The sequence below is a fragment of the Pyxicephalus adspersus genome, chromosome 12 (genome assembly GCF_032062135.1).
Source record: "Pyxicephalus adspersus chromosome 12, UCB_Pads_2.0, whole genome shotgun sequence".
Lineage (NCBI taxonomy): Eukaryota > Metazoa > Chordata > Amphibia > Anura > Pyxicephalidae > Pyxicephalus > Pyxicephalus adspersus.
The window spans coordinates 43,289,579-43,310,388 of NC_092869.1; the positions used below are offsets into that span (position 1 = coordinate 43,289,579).

General features: G+C 41.7%; 1 protein-coding gene across 1 annotated transcript in view; it reads right to left on the reverse strand.

The window, feature by feature from the left end:
• CEP128 (centrosomal protein 128) overlaps nucleotides 1–20,810 on the reverse strand; it is an 89,131-nt gene that overhangs the window by 18,756 nt on the left and 49,565 nt on the right. The gene's annotated exons all lie outside the window — the stretch shown is intronic.

Sequence of the window (20,810 nt, forward strand, 5' to 3'; positions counted from 1 at the left end):
ATAATACATGTATTGGGGTATTATCTGAATTATACACATTGTGAATTTAAAGAAATGAACTTTGCCCAATGCATGCATAGTCTAGTTTTTGGCGCTCCCCTCTAAATCATAAACCCCCCACCCACCCATGTAATATGCAGTGGATACGGCCTAGAACCCCGGACTAAGAATAAAAAGAATGGTAAAAGATGCCAATAATTGTGGTTCTCCCTCTGCCTCTCAGTATATGGGGAAGATGTTGCCCTCCTTTTATGGTAAGGTTTTAAGGTTTAACGTATCAGTCCACTCCCTTCTGGTCCTCACTTTCCAATACTCCCCACCAGTCACAGGAGCCATTGCTGGGCCTCGGTGATCAGATTTGTCTGGGCTTATTAATTGTGCTCACATTTAAAGGTTTCCATAGGATTGCAGAATTGTGTATTGATAAATGGCTGCATACTGTGTGATATGGATCGAAGGAGTGACAGACACAACACTGCACTTTTCCTGGATTATGTGCCGATAGCTACAAGGTGAAAGCAAGACTGGCTTTCTAACAAGGTGCACCTACTTACAATACTGCACGGGATGGGGGAGTGTGTACATACAGCCAATCATCTCTGCTCAATAGATTGTCAACAGTGCAAAACATCTAGCCATACAGCAGAATTTGCCAGCCTGCAGCTCTCCAGCTGGTGTGAAACTAAAAGTTCCAAAAAGCCTATGACAGCTTTGGATGGAATTATTCTTACACCGAACTCTGTGGACAATCAAGCAGAAGACATTGTAATATGTCTCTAGTCTGCCCTTACAACATGTTTACAGTATGTGGCCAACTCTTACAGCAAGTGTCTGACCGTCTATTGTAATATTACACGGACAATGTTATACTTGACTTTTTGGTGATGTTGAGACCACAGCTTAAGGCTCCTAGAACTTGTGTTGTTAGTGGTTGTTTGGCAATAAGTGGTGATAAGTGATGCCTTCAAGGAGTCGGATCATGCTTGCAGGTCTCACCAATGTCTATAAACAAAAATGGTTAATGGGAACCTGTCCAATCAATATTCCCACTGACATTGACTGGAGATATTTAAGGATACTTTGTTCCAAACCTGTGATTGGTGATGTCTTCCCACTGGGTTTTGCCTACAATTTGTTTCCATGCACAAAAATTTGAAATGGGAAGCTTTCTGACCAGATTGTAACTTGTTTCGGTGGCATGAGATTTAATCCGATTATATTTCTAATATTACACCTACTTATTTAACAACACTGAATATTTCAGGACAGAATTCAGTCGTTGTGTTGTGATATTATTAGCACTGTACGATTGTTCCCTCTGCTAATGCACGTTATGCTGTGGGCGACACGACGGTGAATGACCACAAAGGGGAATTAAAAGATTTTTTCCTCTGCAGAATTTAAACTGTACAATAAAAAAAAAGTGTTGATGGCCCCTCCTCTTGGTGATTGCATCCCGGTCTAATCTGAGTCAGTGCGGGGACACGCTGCCTTCGATTTATCTGCATTAAATTGGCTCCAGTAAAATTAGTTTGTGCAGCCTTTGCTGGGAGAGCAGCAAGCGGCTAGATATGGGGAGGAAATAATAAGCATACAAACTGTACGGCTTGGCATGAATGTCACGGCAAGATATGGAGCGGGTGAAGGTTTATCTGTGCGTGAGGGAAGCTTGGCACACACATCACCGACTAACTGGCTGCTCAGGAGCTGCGCCTAGCCATCAGAGCATTTTGCTTTTTGCACAGGAACGTTATTTTGATTGCAACCTTGTCGGACAGGCAGGGGCAAAACCACGATGTAATTTACAGGACAAAACATTCCAAGCATCAGGCCAAGAATCACAAATCTGGTTCAATTCTGCCTCAAGTCTGCAGACAATTTCCTATGAAAACCCCATTTCCCAACCACTAAATGAGCAAAACACAGCTTATCTGCTGAGATTAACGTGACACAATCCTGAAGGTTAATTATCTGATAAGGAAGCAGAACAGAGTATCAGGACCACTGGAATTCCAATCCCTCTTCTCAGCCCCCATTTATGAATTAAGCTGCCTTTACTGGCCCAAAGCCCATAATGCAGACCATCAATGCCCAGCTTGTTGGGCAGCTTTAGCAAAATGTGGTGGCTCACTATTAATATAAATGGCTCCAGAGGAGTAGTAGCCAGAGTATACTATAGATGGTTTAGAAAGGAGTGGTGGTGGCGGCATGTCATTACGGTGAGACCATCATGGAAATAAGGGAGTTGGCCCTTATTACAACGGGACCATGGAAGGAGTGATGGTAGCGTTTCATTATAGGGAGCTCAAAGAACAAATTTTTGCCGTGCATTATTAAAGATAACTCAAGTGCAGAAGTGATGGCCATATGTCAATATAGACAGATGAGAGGAGAAGTGACTGCTGTTAATATGTGGCTCAGAGGAGGAGCAGTGCCATCAACTTTATGGCTGTATGTGGTTATAAATTGCTCATATAGGCTGGCATATTAATATAGACAGCTTAGAGGATAAGTGGTGGCTCAGAGTCTTCATAGGTAAATCAGAATATTGGCGGGTATGTAAATTCATAGACGCCAGAGGTGGCGTGATGACCAGGCCAGAAAATGAATTGGTAGCCGCATATTAAAGATCGCTCAGAGGAGGATCGGTGATGGAGTGTCTCCATAGACATGGAGTGGTGACCATGTCTTTATAGACAGCTCAGAGGAACACTGGTACCCAGCTGCCCCTTCAAAGAAGTGGTACTCGCATCTTTACAGACAGCACAGAAGAGAAGTGTGGTCATTTAAATGGCTTAGAGCATGAGTGGTGACCATATATTATATTGGACCACTCAGAAGATAATCAGTTGCCGAGTGTCCTAATGGACAGTCCAGGCGAGCGGTGAGCGTTGTTCATATGACAATATAGACCTGGTATAAAAGGAGCTAAGAATGGTGGCTGCATATCTTTATAGATTACAAGTGTCTTTTTAGACAGGAGGAGGAGTGGTGACCGCATGACCCTATTGGAAGGGTCTCCATGTCATTGTCAATTGATGAGTGGTACTGACTGGGGGCCTGGGTGGTATTAAAAAAAAGGCTCCTTTCACAAGGCCCTCTACTCATCACCCCAGAAATAAAAAGTGCTGTGCATTGGGGTGAGGGGATCTCTCCATGGGAGATCTCTGAACAAAGATTTTTAGATCATTAACTCATTATCAAAGGAGGCAGCCACCTATAAGTGGAAACTTCCACTTGTTTAGTAAAGGATTTAGAGTACAAATATCATATTATTGAGGAAGAAACCTCCAACCAGCTGGGAAGGGCAGAGGAGGAACCTCAGGAAAGAGTCCTTATATTACAAAATCAGGGCATACTCAGCCCCCTGCATCTTACCACGGATTACGTTCTGACATATTAACACAAAAGGTTCTGCCTAGTGCAGACTATACAAGCATCAGCAATGGATGGCCAAGAGACAAGGAGACTTTAAAATAACATCTTTATTTTGGACACTTACTTCACAAACTCCTGAAGTATCCATGAATTTTACTTTCCTCCACCTATTTTTTCTCTCTTCCTCATATCACAGATCACTTTTTCCAACCCCCAGACCTTTCTTGCTTTATAGGACTGCACAGTATTACTTCCTTTGTCCTCAAGAAGCAGAACAAACAAAAGGGGAACGTCTGCAAAATTTAGCAACACCACTGAAAAACACAGCTTGTCCATGTGGAAAGTCTAATAATGTCTGAGCTGCTTAGAAGACAACAACATTGAGGTCAAGGCAAGAGTGAGACTGGCTTTAACATATACTCAGCTTGAGTTTCCATCAACATATATGCCGGAGGTGCAAAAACCCACAGTACCTACCAGTCACAGATATCAGCAAATATCAGAACCCAACTGTGTATTACAGTCCTAGAACTTAAAGTGCACCTGTCATGACAGAGTTATAAAAAGGTTTGCGTGTGATTTATCAGAATCTTTCATTGTGGTCAGTAAAGTAACCAACATCTCCAGAGGCCACAATTGGCAACATTCATGACCAGCATACCTTATACCTGCACTGGTTTTCAGCCCACCGAGGCCAAAACATTATAATTTGTGTTTAATATTTGTGATCTGCGATGACATAAATAACTCTCTGATCCAGAATGTACGAACAATGACCAATTCAGTGCACATTCAGCGAGACATGACAAGCTTTGTACTGTGATTTACACAGGTTTCATTGCTGACAAGAAGAGAGAAATAAATACAAATATATTAAATGACAAGACACAAAGCCGGACAAGGGACTGAAGATGGCACAGTTGTATCTGTAATTCTCCTTCCAGCCTCACACTCCCGCCGGATGGAGGACTGTTAGCACTGTGAGACTAATGGTGCAGAAAAGATAAACCCAGAAATCAATTTTTCTTTGTCTACATTTAGCGTGTGCATCCACGGGACTGCCGCCTATAGAAATACCGTGCACCTCTGGACCCTTGCAGCCTCCCACTCTAGAAAGCTATGAAAATAAGCAGAACACATCCTAATAATGCAGATTCTCATTCCAGGCGGTGTAAAATGAAATCAAAGTCATTCAATTGTGCACAGTACAACATGCATCTCAGGACTGTTTACTGCTCCAAGATTTTTAATCAATTCTTTAAAGTCTCTATTCAATTTTTATAGCATAAAAAAGTGTCAAAGAACCACTTCACTCAAAAGGACTTTTAAATACGTCGCCACCAGAGAGATCTTTCATTTATGGGGCTGTCACCCTGCCACTATTTTCCATATTTGAAGAATCCAGCTTTGTGAGAACTTAGTACATTCATTTCGTTTCTTGGCTTTGTCAAATATAAATGTCACAGTACTCACCCTTGTCCCAAACACATACTGCTCTACCTTTACAATAAACCCTATCCAACTCCCCTAACCTCCAAACACTGAAATCTGACCCCAGTTTATTTCCTAAACCTAACCTTATACACTTCATTTTAACTATCAGCCTTACAAATGAACCTATTACCTGTCCTAACCAGCTCAATACTTACACCCCCCCCCCCATTCTATACCTAATCCATTGTTAAGTCTACCCAACACCTAAGATGTGGATGTGGATCTCCATTACAGAATTGTCCAAGGTAGAAATGACCGCATGGAAGGAAGAGAGAAAAATCTCACCAATGCAATCTGCAACAGATGCAAAAAGTTGGCAGACAATTCCAACACTGCTGTCCCCCCACAATAGATTTCTGAGTGGCATCTTTTAGTTCTGCAATTCCCAACCAATCTGATGGGCCAGTGAGGGATGCCTGGAGCATTCAGGGTATTGTTACCCGGACAGGTGTCATTTTTGAAGCAATATAGTCCGTGTTCTATTGATGAACTGTGGGTGGGAATAAATGAACTTTTGAGTGTCCAAAAATAGATATTCATATTCACAGAAATGAAGTGAACTATATAATCATTTTGTTCATCAGCTGCTCTGGATACTTATAACCATTAAAGACAGTCATCCAAGCCCAAGGCTAAAACTTTCATCTGTATTTCCAGAGGAATTCACCTGAGTTTGTACAGATGATTAGACTTTAAAAGTAATGAATATTTAATTGTGGAATGAGGAATTCTCATAAGACTTCATTATGAGTTATTGCAATGACCCTTCCAAATGTCTTTGGCGGGAAGGAGCTCTGTCAAGGGTTGTGAGTTGGAGGCCGTCCCTCTGTCTGGGAATCAGACTTCTCTTTCCCACATGTGACCGGTTCCGATATTATTCTCACACAGCTCGATTCTGTTAGCAGCCAAGGGAATGTAAATCCTGTCTTAGCTGCTGAGGCCCCTTCACATGGAGGAAGCTGCAACTTCAAGGAGAACGCTGAAAATCTTTTGGATTAACCGCGGGAAAGTTTATACAGGTGGTGAGAGTAGCAGGAAATTAAAGCAAAGCTCAGCTTCTGTTTGGTTTCACATCTTTGCCAGCACCCACCTCCCTGCACAGCCCCCAAACTTAACATTAAAAGAATCCAAATGGTGTATTGTCAGCACAATATCTGCCCACTGAGGCTGCTGGGATGGAATTAATGTGTTTGGGTTGGAGAGGTCAGTTTTAGTGGGGCCATTATTTATTGCCCTTGCAACCAATAAATTGCCCTTTGTGCACTGTGATTTATTTTGTGCGACACCGGGGCCGTGTGTCTTGGTGGGCACACTATGTGCATGCCAAGTGAAGGGGCCATTACAGGGCAGGGAGTCCTGCTTGCCATGCTCCTGGTGTAAAATTTGACAACATAGAATATGTAAACTGCTTGATCTAAACATTTATACTTCATGGAGTTCTGCCATTTAGAATCTCTCAGGTGCCATCTCAACATTTCTATTGTCCTCATTCAACCTCTGTCAAGTGCACACAATGAACTGGTGACCATTCGTACTCTTGCTGTACAACAAGCCGCAGTGGCTGGAAGGTGACCCCAGTTGTGACCCTGTGTCCCAATACTGTGTTAAGACTAACTTTATATGGAAAGAACAACGCTAGAAGGCAGAACACAAAAAAAACTCTTCATTGGATCCCCTAAAAAACAAAACACAGCTGTTTTTACTGTAGGAAGCAAGATCTGATCAGAGGAAAGGCTTTTTCAGGTCACCCTGACTGAGCAAGTCAAGTCCAAGATTAGCAATCCCAGCAACTATAAAGCAGCACATGTGAATTTGTAAAAGGAAAAAAAGTAAAGTTAGAAGAGATTCATCTCCTCAGCGCTTAAAGTTTTTGTTTTAGGAGTCTGACACAAAGCAGACCTTGCTCGTACGACCTGGAGTGTGGGGACTTGGATTACAACACTCAGAAATAACAAGACTGCCATACCACAGTGACACCTCCATCCATACTTACTGATGTCCTCTATGTCCCTCATATTTAATCTCCTTATGACAAAAAATGCATAGCAGGCCCCCATGCCAGTCATAATAGAGCTGCTTGGCAGCCTACATTGGAGATGTGGTGGCAGACAGCCAGGGAAGAGCCTGATATGGTGACTCATGGTACTCTGTAGAAATGCAGGGTCAGAGACTTGTAAAGCAGCACAGGCATGTCTTCAGCCGTCAAAACTTAAACTCAAGTCACACTGACCGCTGCCGGCTTTTCACAATGTCTATTTATAGGTCCTCTTCCCGGAACAATATAGGGAGAACAAAATGTTTGAGCCACTTTCCACTCACAAAATTTTCAGCTAGGAGACCAAATGGCAAAATAGTAGATTTATTAGCCGCTTGACCTTGTCTAGACTAAAAGCCATCAGGACCTTTTCAGGTCAAGTATATGGCAAATTCTGAAAACCAATGTGGTCAATGTTCTGTTCCAGCAATAGAATATAGAGCTGAATACTCACATGCAGCAACACCCAGAGTGCTCTAGATATCCTTCATAAGTCTCTGAACTTCCCTATCCAGCAAACTGAAGAGCAACATTTAGTCAAAGGAAAATAATAAAACGACTGAACGGCCACACCTATTATTACCCTGTATTTATATAGTGTGGACTTTTGTGCAGTGCTGTACAAAGGCCATGACCATGTCTAAAACTATCCGATACTCAGAGGAGATCACATGGTGAGGAGATGTCCCCACCATAGTCATATGGAACCATCTAAACAGAGCATATGGACTCAGACACTGTCCTAATATTCAGCACTGTGATTATAGTGCTGAAAAGAACTGAGAGCTAGCCACTGAGCCACCCACCCATTGCTTTACATTGCCGTTTGTTATGTGGCATGCAGAAATACCGACTGGGCTCCCTCCCCTTGGATCATCAGTGATATGTACATGTATGGGATATAATGACACTCGCCTCACCCCTTTCTTTCACCTTCCTACCATTTAGAGTCCCATGGAATGCACAACAGGTAAAGTCACACGAAAACTCCAATCTCACCTGTTTCGCATTTCACAAGGACAGTGACAACTTCACATCCATGGGCAAAACTTAGGGGTAAGAAAAATGTAATTCAAAGCCAAGAAATGGTGGCCTCAATTGGCAACAAGCAGACAGAATTTTAATTGCTAGCATGAAGTTGGAGAAAATCAGATTATATCAGTTTTTTTAATTTGATCCATCAATAAATTGTATTGAACTGTCAATGTATTGCCAACATCCGCTTCAGAATTGGCTGAATTCTGGTGGCCTAATAAACCTGAGGGTGCTAGAAAGCCTAACATTTTTTGTGGGGATCATAGAAATGAGTAAGAAAATATGCACTTGTGTTTATCACATTTTAACACTGCGGTGTGAAACCAAACTGCTTTGTATTTCCAAAGCAATTAGATCAAACAACCAAAGAAAATGTGAAAGTCCTAAAAGCCTCATCCAATCTCCACCATGTGGTAACAGAAGGGAGGGAGAACCCAGGAATTATCCCATCAATGTGGATTAACAAGCTGGTTTGTGTGAAATGCATTTAAAACATGACAACCCCGCTATTGGCTGCTCCACACCAAAACACAAGCAAAAACAGAGATCTCCGGGGCTGAAGGAAGATGAGAAACATTTTGTGGAATGTCACGGTTTTCTGTCACCCCTCCGATACACTTCACGGGTTCAGTCAATATTTATTTTTTTATTTTATAGGCACAGCGGCACTTTGTACCCAGATCAGGAAAATGCCCAGATATTTAAGTAGCTTCAGATTACACACATTTCACAGGATTCCAGAACTGCACAATATTTACTTTGTAAAGATCACTTTGCCTAAAAAATGGTTTTAAAAAATGTTTAATCTCAAAGAAAAAAAAAGAAGAAAGGTAAAGTAATTCAAGTATCTGCAGCCGCCCAGCAAGCCAAAAGGGGTGAGACTACAGATACCCAGAACTGCCGAGACGCATCGCTAATCGAATGCCAAGTCATAGAGCTTAACCTGCATTTGGCAGCCTCCAGCCCTATTCAAAATTCTCATTTCTCCCCTCCTCCAATGATCTAGGTTTAGGGGCTCCCAGATCTCCAAAAGATCAATAGATTATCAAATATGTAAAGTTCGATTCAGATATTCAGAAATCAATGGAAATACTGAGTTAATGCACTTAACCAGAAGGAAAGAAAACATGCGGTACTGTCCCATAACACGTCATTCCAAGCATTATTATTATTACACAGTATTTATATAGCACCATCATATTACGCAGCGCTGTACAAAGTCGATAGTCGTGTCACTAACTGTCCCTCAAAGGAGCTCACAATCTATTGTCCCTACCATAAGCATCCACATGGCCACATTCCACAGGCCCAGCTTATCGGGGAGGCGGAGGACTTTGTCCTTTTAATACAATCTGAACCTAGGCCAAGGGATTGAAGCAGTACAGAACATAGAGGGGTGGTGTGTCCCCCATCTGCCACTCGGGTACACCTAGGCTGCCCTCTGTGCATTTGGAGCATTTCCAGTATTTGCACAATAGCATTAGAAGAGTTTTGGCACACACCTATACCTGCTTGAAGAAATATGCAGATTTTTAACATTTTAAGATATGTGAGAAAGGGTACACCAGGTACCTTTGTGTTCAGAAAATACAAATACAGGATTATGGAGCTGCTATATGTGAAGCCATCAATGGATACAGAACATCTCCTTTTGTTAGGATTGTTTACATTTTTTCCCCCCTCACCAAGGATGTGTCCACACGTGATTTAGATATGGCTTGATTTGATTGACTCCATGTCTTCCAGGACAGAGGATTCTGGTACAGAAAAAGGCAAATTATAGGGAGGGGAAGTGTGAGGGGCATTTGGGCCGGCCATTCCCTACCCCAAAACCTCCCAGACGAAGTGGGTAAAGTAGCTTGTAGAACTTCTAAATACTACAAACAGGTGGGGATGGGGCCTACGGAAATGTAAGCATTATCTCTATAGGTCCACCATGCATGGAGCTTTCAATAAACATACATTACACAACATCTAGTGACTAGTAAACCCTAAAAAAATCTAAATTTTAATGGACCAGATAATAGCCTACAGTGAATGGATCATTGGTGGAAATCACACTAGCAATGTTTTGTAGCAAATAAAAAGGTACAACCCCTAATGCAGATTGAACCAACTTGTCTTGCTTTGATTGTTGCCTCCCCTTCTATTGTGTTTCTTCCCCCACCTCCTAGATTGTAAGCTCTTTGGGGCAGGGTCCTCCCTTCCTCCTGTCACTGTCTGTATCAGTCGGTCATTTGCAACCCCTATTCAATGTACAGCACTGCGTAATATGTTGGCACTATATAAATCGTGTTTAAAAATAATTGTACAGTTCACCGTACTTGTCCTGGCTGAACTAATGCATGCCTTCCCCCGCCAATCTCTACACCAGCTACAGGTGATGAAATATTCCAACCAGTACTCTACATACACCCACAACCAGATCAGACCCCTAAACTGCGGCAAAACATTCTGCTTTACACAGGCTCATGTAAAAAAACATTCCTAGCAGGGCTGTATTGTATACAGCCAGTCCTCTCCTCTGCAGGTAACCAATATGATTTCTTGGTTGGTAGATGCTCCCTCTTTCCCAGGCTGATATATGGAACACAGCAAACTACATTTTATTCCTTTACCCTTCTACAGGCAAGGTGAAGCATTGGGCCCATATTAAGTTACCATCCAGAAAAGTGGAACTCCTGTGTGAGATGATGAATTCCCCATCATCCTTTAAATCTCGTCACAAGTGTCAATTTTCAGCCAATTACTTTCCACTGGGAATCACATGTAATTGCTAGGTCAACCATATGCCATCCACAAATTTGAAAAAAAGAGATTCCTCTATATAATAATCTCAAGGCCACACCCTAAAAGGACCATAGGACCATAAGAACAGACAAGAAAACTTGTGACTTTACAGGCCAATTCGACTTATAAAATTTATCAGTATAAAAATTAATGAAAAAAAAAAAATTATTTCAGTCCAAAATCAGCACAATTTGTAACATACAACCATCTATATTGGGCACTGACTCCTGTTTAAACATCAAATAATGATGCTAAAGCTGAAAACACGTTTCGCGGGAATTAAAAACTGCTTCTTCAGGACATAACAGGAGATACTTATGAAATGCTTGTGACTGTTCAAAAACCTCTTATAAAAGGTATGGTAAAGACACGAAGGGAAGATAACAGGAGAGCAGGGCAGCTCCAAAGAAATCCGTTTATTAACCCGGAAAGAGTAGCAAATGACCCAAATGAAACATGGGTTACATTCTAATCAATAAGTCCTGCTTCAATGGGCAGTAAGTGTAAGCACCAGTGAAAAGATCAAAGAGAAGCGTCGCATGTATCTCTGTATCAAGATTGCTTCTGTGTGCTACTATATGGATGCTCAATATAGATGGTTTAATGTTACAAATTATGCTGATTTTGTACTGAAATAAAGTTTTTTTTAATAATTTTTATACTGGAGTCGAATTGGCCTGTAAAGTCTCAAGTTTTCTTGTCTGTTCTTGTCCTATCATCCACAAGTTTGATCATCATTCATAAACCAACCAATTGTCAAACACTGGCCAAGAATAGACCGCTCCAATACATTATAACGAAAGACTAATAAATGATGATGTCTTAAAACATAATCAGATTTTTGCAAAAGAAGCAATCTTAAATCTTTGACCTTGTAGTACAACCATTTAATGTTTGCTATTGTAATTTTCACTGAAAAGCTTTGATCACTGAAGAGCTTAACTGACCAGAAACTCCAAGGTTTCCCTGGAAATTATGGACTTCGAGAGCATCAATCCCCAGTATAGAGCCAAATACAACTTTCCATGGAGAGAAAAAGAAAATGTATAAATCCTTTCAAGGTTTGCTAAAGACTAACACTGTCTAAGACTAAAAGTCCTGGGTAAAGCGATGTGAGGAACTTGCAGGGTTGTTGCTGCATAAATCCAAAACCTCCTTGGTGTACCAGGCCGGAGTCATTCACATCGTGTTTATATTCTGTGCACATCATATTGTAAAACCCTTTATTTGACTTTTCTAAGGGCACTCCATTGATTTGGTTATCATCTAATATGCCCTCTGGGGAGGTGAAAATCATTCTTGCACCTTTTTTCTTCTGCTGCACAGTAAACATTTACCCTCCAGAGACTGAAATCTTATCACTGACACTAACTGGACACTGCACTATCAGCAGCTAGACGGAGGGGCTCAGATCACACTGCACCTTGTTTACCAGCTAAAAGCCAATGAATCACAGTATACATTGTTACCATATTATCGGTAGACAAATGTCATCAGATCTACAAAACATTCTGCACCAGTTAAAGCCCTGACATCTTTATTTCTGAACTTTACAGTCCGCAACTCATAGAGAAACCCCCAAAAACGTACATAGCAGAAACGCTTTAATAGGAAAGGGGGCAAACCCGAGCAACAGCGCTTATAGCCAGAAGATGACCTTTAATCCCAGCCAGCAATCTACACCATGGGGCAGTTTCACCCAAAGCCAAGGTAAGGGAGCGGTAATCAGATGACCCAGACATATCCTAAATATATAGCCATTTATCCAACTGTACATCCAGAGCTGCTGGTTTTTAGATCGAATACATCCTAATATAGAGCCATTAGAAGTAATTTGGTGCGCCCTCCATCACTGACCAAAACTAAGGATTTTAGGTGGTATTGGAAAGTTGCATTAAATTATCTGTTTTGCCCATCTTGTAGGTGAACAAGAAGCCATGTGGGGGTAAATAAATGGGGCCATGTTGCACCCCATATTACCACATAAGGGGGTTAACACCCTGGTATTAGAGTCGTCCTTGTCCTAGAGGAGTGTGTGGCACCTTCTGCTGTAAGAGGTTGGTGTTGCACAGTTATCCCTAAAAGCGTCACATTATACTAAACATTAATCACCAATTTACACAACAGATTATTAGGAAGTAAAATAATTGTAATATGAGAGACTTTCATTAGAAACATCCTCATTCTTAACAAACACCTAAAGGAGATGCAGATCCATGCAGAAGGTGAATGAGCACAACAGAATGCAGCTGCAGATCTGCAGTGACAGAAGACCAAAGCATTGCTACATGCATAAAGACTGCAAAGTGGTGGCTGGGCAGCGAGTGGCTGCATGACTGTCTTGAAGTGGTAGATAAAAACAGCAGTGAATTTGCCTCACACTATATAGGGTGGGAAATTTCAGCAGATTATGCTGCCCTGGAGTTCCCCAAGTCTCTTTGTTTGGGCTATCATCAGAATAAAGGCTCATTGGAGTTTTTGGTTAATTTTTTTTTTTATAAAGTCCACCATTTCGCCACTTTTAGCCAGCAGACATCACATAAAGGAGATATGTGGTTTTGAGTGGACTAATCTGTAATGGAGTCTTTTGTCCCCATGTTTAATAAAATGTTAGATAGGAAGTAAAAATAATATTTAATGAAGAGGCGATAAGGCTGTGAATTGTCTGCCGCCTATAAACATGAAAAACCTGTTGGCAGTTGTGAGTCATCCTGTAATCCAGATCCCACAACAGGAGTTGAACTGGTGCCCATCACTACAGTTGGCAGTGCCTAGCATACACTGGGAGTTCCCTTCAGCTATAGAAACACAAGATAACCCAATGAAGATAAGGCTCAGGACTCTACTTGTGGAATTAGTCACAGCAGGAAAGTTGGATATGTATGGAAACCTCCAGATTAACTCTTGTGCTGCCAATCACCACTTCAGTGTGAGGAGTCATTGAAAGGACATTGTTATGTCATAGATCTGGAGGTTAAGATCTATGGATCTCCAACTTCTTACAGTAAGACCAACAGATGTCTACAGATAATTGCAGCCAACAACCTCAGACCACCATGAAATCACACATTGTATTGTGTAATGACAAAATGGCCAATTGCAAAGGGAGCACTCCCAAGTATCTACTCAATGTATAATGTCAAATCAAAGATGGCTTCCAAATGAATGTTACAATAGCCAAAGAATGTACTTCCAGGAACCATAGACAGCCAAAGCCTCACTGGGAGCAGGGCTGTGGAGTTGGAGCTGTGGTGCCAGTGTCGGTATATTTTTGCCAGCTATAAGAGCAGGTAGAATAGTTTTTGATGGCTCAGCCCTGCATAGCGGGTGCTGGATATACGTTTCATTTAAGGAGCTTGTACAGTTGAACTTGTACAAATGCGCCAATCCCCTCAAACCAGCCAATAAAACCCTGATATAGCAGGAATTCTACAGACCATAAAAAGTGTTGGTATTGTTTGGACTATAATTTACTAAAATAGATGAATCCACCATCAGACTTTCACCATTAGTAAAATCTGTGAATGGTCACTTCTGACAACAGTAGCCAATAACACAATCCATGTAGTTAATTGGTTTGCCAGTGCCGGCCCGTGTTTGGCTATCCGTAGGCCCTGGCGGAAATGTTTAGTTTTATTCTTAGGTTGCTGACATTTCATTATTTCACATTGTCTGATCAGCTAATTGCCTGCAGTCCAATGTTTGTGTAAGAGACACCGGTAGGAAGATTCACTCGACTGATAACAGCTGTTGACATGAAGATGGACTTCTCAAAGCCAAATACATCAACAAATGTCCACAGTCACAGGAGAAAGAACATTGCGCACCCTCACATGACCAGCGCCGGCATTGATACCGGTGCCAAAACCCAATCCATCCACCAGGATAAATGATTGGGGATCCTGCACACAGGAGAAGCCGATATCTATATTCACTGCGTTCAGATGACTTCAGATGTCTGCTATGCAAAGAAAATAAAATTGCTGCAAAACTGCTCATACACAACTATGCAATCTGCCCCGACACAGATTTAAACTGCTCAATAAAAACATCGCCAACACCTTTAATACTAACACTTCTCTGGCAGCGAATGCAGTGGAAGGGTCAAGTAAATAGCTTGTGCAAGCTCCAATTATTTTTATTTGTTGTAAAATAATATGAACCAGTATCAGTCATTGAGGTTTTCCCTTTCTTCCAGTCTCATTGAAAGCAGAGTTCTCCGTACGTGGTAGAGGCGCAGTGTCGACATTTCACCAAACAAACCTCACCATCCAATTGCTTGTGGTGTTTATGCTGTTCATTGACACTGTTTATGCTTACAGAAAAAAACAAAAACTTGTTCAGTGGATTTCTCTAACTCTGTCCTTTTGGGTAAAATCAGAGGCGGAACAGTACCTGTGAAAAATCGCAAATAGGCATTAAGAGCACAAGTACTGTGGAAATTCGGGCCAAAACAAACCAGTCACCAGTATTGCCTGTGGTCCCCCTAATGCTGATCTTTTCTCCCCATTACTGACTTACCATGTATTGCTCTGCACTGTATCTCTGTGTGAAGCATGTCATTTTGACATAGAGGGCTCTGCTTTCCCATGTCAGAACCGCTATCAAGGAGATCAATGAGTAGCACTGTAGTTATATCACCTAATCTGGTAAGATTAACATTCATAGGCAACAGTGCCTTGTACATCTATAAGGCAACTGAGCAGGAGTACCTAGGCACAGTAAGTTGCCCGATATACAGCTACGAGGATACAGGGAGTGCACAGAGTTTTCATAAAAATGTCAACATTTTTATGTCTTCGCTGTTTCAGATTCCCTATAAAATTTCTCCAGTGACATGAAGAAAACTAAAGCCACTCAGAAAGTGTCCCTACCTTATATTGCCAGATGTGGAGACATTTTAATTTTGAAGACAGCTCATCCTAAGCATATCCTAGCTGATCAGTTTGGATATATAACACAATAACACTGTGTTCTTCTGCAGGTGCCATGCAATCAATAGGCATACTATATTAGGGGTGATGGAGCCAGGTGCAGTGCTTGTTAGGGTGCTGGGTACCAATCGGAGCAATGCAAGGGTCAGGTCAGCCAGCAATGTTCCTTTGTTCACCTTGGCATTGAGGTAATTTTTTTTTTTTATACTCCACAACATGTTTTGTAAAGGTTCTGTAAACTACAGGAAGCAATAACTAATTGCTGGCAATAATCCATTTTACATCTGCCAAATACATTGTTGTTGCCTTTTACAGAAAAATCATTAAAGACAGTTGGCAGCCAGCAGGAGCAACCACAAAAAATGGCAGGGAACATGGTGAGTATTCCTCTGCTCCTTGCAATTCCTGAATGGATGGCACATGGACAGCAATTCAATTATTAAAGTTTAACCTAAATTTCAATGCAAAAGACACAAGAGCATCCTTTCTGGATATTAATAGCCAGAGTGAGATGTCTTTAAAAGAAAAATAGCTGATTGTTGGGTACAAAATATAAAAATGTTTATATGCAACTGTGAAAATATACAAGATCATACAACCTTGATCTGGGGTTTATTTACACAGTCCCATGGGGTCATCATATACAGCAAGTGCTTTATTCTCAAACAAACAGTATGGCAGCACCTTAGTGGTTTGTCTCTGTTTATCGGGATCTATGGATTGCTGCTGACTTTCTGCACATTATGTAAAGGTTGTGCTCGTTGTACAAAACTGTGTTAGCCAGCTAGACTGCCAAATACATTTACACCACCCCCACACACATCACACATCAGTGTTCCAGTGACAGAAGACGCCGGGCCTGGCTAGTAAAGTCATTCTTGATTTGTGGATAACGTGTGTCCTTCTATACAGCTCAAATGTGCATGCCACGTGCTGTGCCATAGACCAGGCAGAAACTGGGGATTTCATCCAGACATGAGAAAGTGTTATTTCTCCTTTACAGGACTCGGACTTTCATGGAATTGAAGAGACAGGTAAAGAGCAAGGTCTCATTTACAGGATACTGAACGGTGTGTGTACATAGCAAGCTTCACCGATGCCAAGACACAGAGCAACAAGCAAAGGTCACAGCACAACCAGAGAGACATTCACACTGGCAGAGAGATCAATGTGCCCAAAAGAACTAATCACAGCGCAGACTTCACCTGGAATAAGCCTGGAGACACACACTACAATTAATTGGTGAAAACCTTGAGTACAAGTGGACCTTTCCATGAAATACAAATAAAGCTACCTATCACCAGAGCTCTGACCTGTCCCAGAATGCTATGAAGATAAAAGACATCGATCCTCATCATCATCAGGAGTTTAAGTTACCTCTAAAAGGATATTTGGTCACATCCTACTGGAAAAGGAAGACCTCGTTCAGGTCTCTGTATTATCCCCCTTTACCCACAGTCAGCAATCTAGGAACCCCAGGTTCCCAAACATAAGTGTGATGCATCAGAGTCCACTGGTAGCTACCGTCAAGTTCACTTTTGCCATGGAAGGGTCAGTCTGGTTACATTAAATAGGCATAGCACAGGAGCACCTGCTTTCTGGGCAGCATTGCCAAGTCATGGATTGATTTCCTGCTATTAAAAGGCCATTGCATCGATGGTAAGCGCTCCAAACTATACCATGACCACAGAAAGCGGTCACTGCCATTTCCAGTAACTGGACCTTATTTACACTGTGCCTCCACATTCCACCCTATTTTAGTTACCAACATGTATTACTTGTCAGTCAAAGGTCAGGAACCCATGACATACATCCTATTAAAGGGTGAGTGCATGGAGTCAGTACCACCAATCGGTTACCAGTACACCTAGTGGCAATAGGGAAGATGGGGATACCAGAGGAGTCAATGATAGAGCAGCCCATCAAACACCTGGAAGGAAGGTGACCACGTTGGGGCAAGTAAGGTGCCTTCATTTGTTTTTTGATTATCTGACACCATAGAAAATTAGAATTACCCCAGCTAGAAAAATAAAATCATTTCATGACTTTTGAAGGAATACACAAGAGTTAAAAGCTTCTTTTTATATAACAAGCTGGAATTTTCCTTCATGCTGCGGAGGCCAAGTGAATAAAGCCCATTGCCAGAGGTTTTCCCTGGAAAGAGAAGCAGAGCGAGGAGACCATTGCCAGCTATACACCAAGATTTTCAGGCAATTTCACCCAGCAATCAATAAAAAAAAAAAATAAAAAAAAAAAAAAAAAACCTAAAGTTCAGAGTTTTAGTTTCAATAGAAAATTAGCATTCGGTTTAATTTATCTATTCGGTCATTTTGGCAATAAAGAGGTAGAAATTGGCTGAAGACTGGCATGTGTATGGCCAGCTTTAAGGTTTGCTGCCAAAGTCTGCTCCTCCACTGTCCATGCAATCCAGCAAAGACGAATGGAAAAAGGAAAAAAAAAAAAAAAGGATTTTTCTTTCCATTATTTGACCCAATTAAAACATTTTGTGAGAAGGAAAAAGTACATATAGGATTGTGCAAAGTGCACAGAATCTGTGCCAGCTATTACAGGGAGCAGCGGGAGCTGTGCCATCCCGTGACTTGCATGGTCACACACCATGCCAAGTAACCCAATTGGAAGTGGTGATGTCTGATGCTGGCTGGTACAGCTCACTGCCAGAGTCACTGACTCATCACCAAGTGGATTATCAACCTGGTAAGCAAACACAAGATTAGTTCTCGGGCTTTGCCCAGTATAAAGTCCTGGCCTTGTTTGTATAACATGTGTGGGTTACAAGTATACTCGGCATTCACCCTGGAGGTGTGTATCCCTATGTGTGCTGCTGGTACGTAAGCAACTGTACAAAGCAGTGACTCCGGACAATGTAAAGCACTATACAAAAAGCAACACTACAATATTACATATAAATATACACAATGGGCTAATCAATGAAAACCAATATAGCCAGATTTAGTTGTAGGAACAGATATTTGGAGTGCAGTGATGTAACTTCTGCAAATTTTAACATTCACAAATTGATAACACGGAAGGCAAAAGAATTGTAATTAGTAACACTTTTTGGTTGTGATCTTCGGTTGTCTTGATTGGCTAGACTGGGATGATGTAAACAGAAACTCACCTTTACTTTTTCAGACCGGTCAATCCCTCAAGAGGTTTTCTGGATCAGATCCCACGTTGTCCTGGAATCCTCCTCCTTCCAAGCACCTTCTTTGCCCTTCTGCCTACATCACCCGATCTTGCACTGCACTGGCGCAAGATCGGGTGCAATCTCACTGCACATGTGTGAGTTTGGCATTTTCTATTTCCCCTATTGAAGATGGGGCATGACGTATGTATCCCAGGAGGCTTTGCTCTCACGGCGATAAAGACAGAAGGGGAGGGGCTTTAAACCCCCCTCCCCCACCCACACACACAAAAAATGTATTTTTACCTTATATGAAAGGTTATTTACTCTTATGTAAGTTAGAATATTTCGTTTAGGTCCGCTTTAAGTAGGGCTGGCTGGGGAATAGGCTGTGGGAATAGGAGAGGACACAGAATTGGGGAGCTATGTAAGACAATTCCTATATTTATGGCCACATCTGCACAGGGTGTGATGGAATATAACACTTCATACTCCCATCCTCTGGGGTGCCATCACCTCATCTTACCCCTTCCATTTCTAGGGTTATACTTCCCCCAGGCCAAACAAGTGTCCCAATATTATTTGTGATTATAATTGAAGATTCCCCTTTATTACTGGGAAGACTGTGGGATGCAAGTGCTGTTATTAGGGCTGACTGAGGAGACCGAGCCAGAAATGACATGGACAGCTTCACTGCTGGGAGAGAAGTGCGTACAAACTGAACACTTATATATAGTTAGGATTCACAGTTAGTGCACCCCAGATAATTGATGTTCATTCTCAGGCTGGGGCTATGCACACAGCTGGGTGGAGGACATGCCTCTGGTTACCAGAAGGGGGCAGGAGAGCACAGGACTGACATAGGATTCATATTCCAGCATAGAGCGGCAGGTACCTAGGTGGAAGGTGAACTTCTAACTAATTTTTATATATATATATATATATGTAAAAATAAATACTGATATACAGTAACTTGTGTTTAGTGTATTAAAGCAAAACTAAACTTCAACAGAATGGCCAAAGATCATCTACAGGAAGAGAAGAAAAAAAATGACTGACTCCATCTGTTTTTAATTGATCATTACCCCATCAGGGAGTAGCATACCATCAGGGGGCAAAGATGGCCAATTCCATGCAGAGACAATATAGAACAAACATGGTAAGCCAATATTGGGAAACAGATCAGCTGCAGGAATCCCACAGACAATACTGCTGACTTTTCCCCCTGCTTGTGTTGATTAACATGGCTTTCAGGTCCATTTTAGATGCTCAGTATACAAGTTTCATCTCAAGGTCATGAAATGCAGAGCACAGTGCACACATCTGTTTGGATAATTTAAATTCCATCAAGTGATACTTCCGCTGACTTCAAATCAGCACCGACAGTCACATCTGATCATTTGTGGAATGTTTGCATCCAGAACCTGCAGCACACATCCCTGAGACAGTATGAAGCACAATGGAAGATTTTTGGCTGGTGCTGCAGACCTTTGGTGAGGTGTCAGACGTACATTCATTTACACAGCAGGAGGTGTAAGCTGCTGAACCCTCTACATCATTGGTAGTATTAGAGGCCAGATTCACATTGGGTCCCTTTTGTTGACTATGAGTTTGTGCTTTCTGCTGGTTATACATGTAGGAGATGCTTGAAGAATTCTCTCACCAGTATTGTCTGGTTTGGGGAATTCTCCCATCAGATCGTCAGACAAATATATATACTAAATGGCCAACAAGAACAGTTCTCCAATGGCAGAGGCACTGTGGTCCCAGCTCATAGCTCTGTCCCATCCCCTGAAATTTACCATCAAATAAGATCTGGAAAATCACACACAAGCTCCCAGTTCAAAAAGTTCAGCTCCTAAAATTTGTCATTTTAGGCACACAGAAGGCTTGCAACGGGTCCGGCTCTTCTAATCTTTGAGCAGGTACAGACATCGAAGTGCAGGGACAATGTGGGTATCTTAATGATATCTAAGATTCTGTAGAAAAGACAGGAACA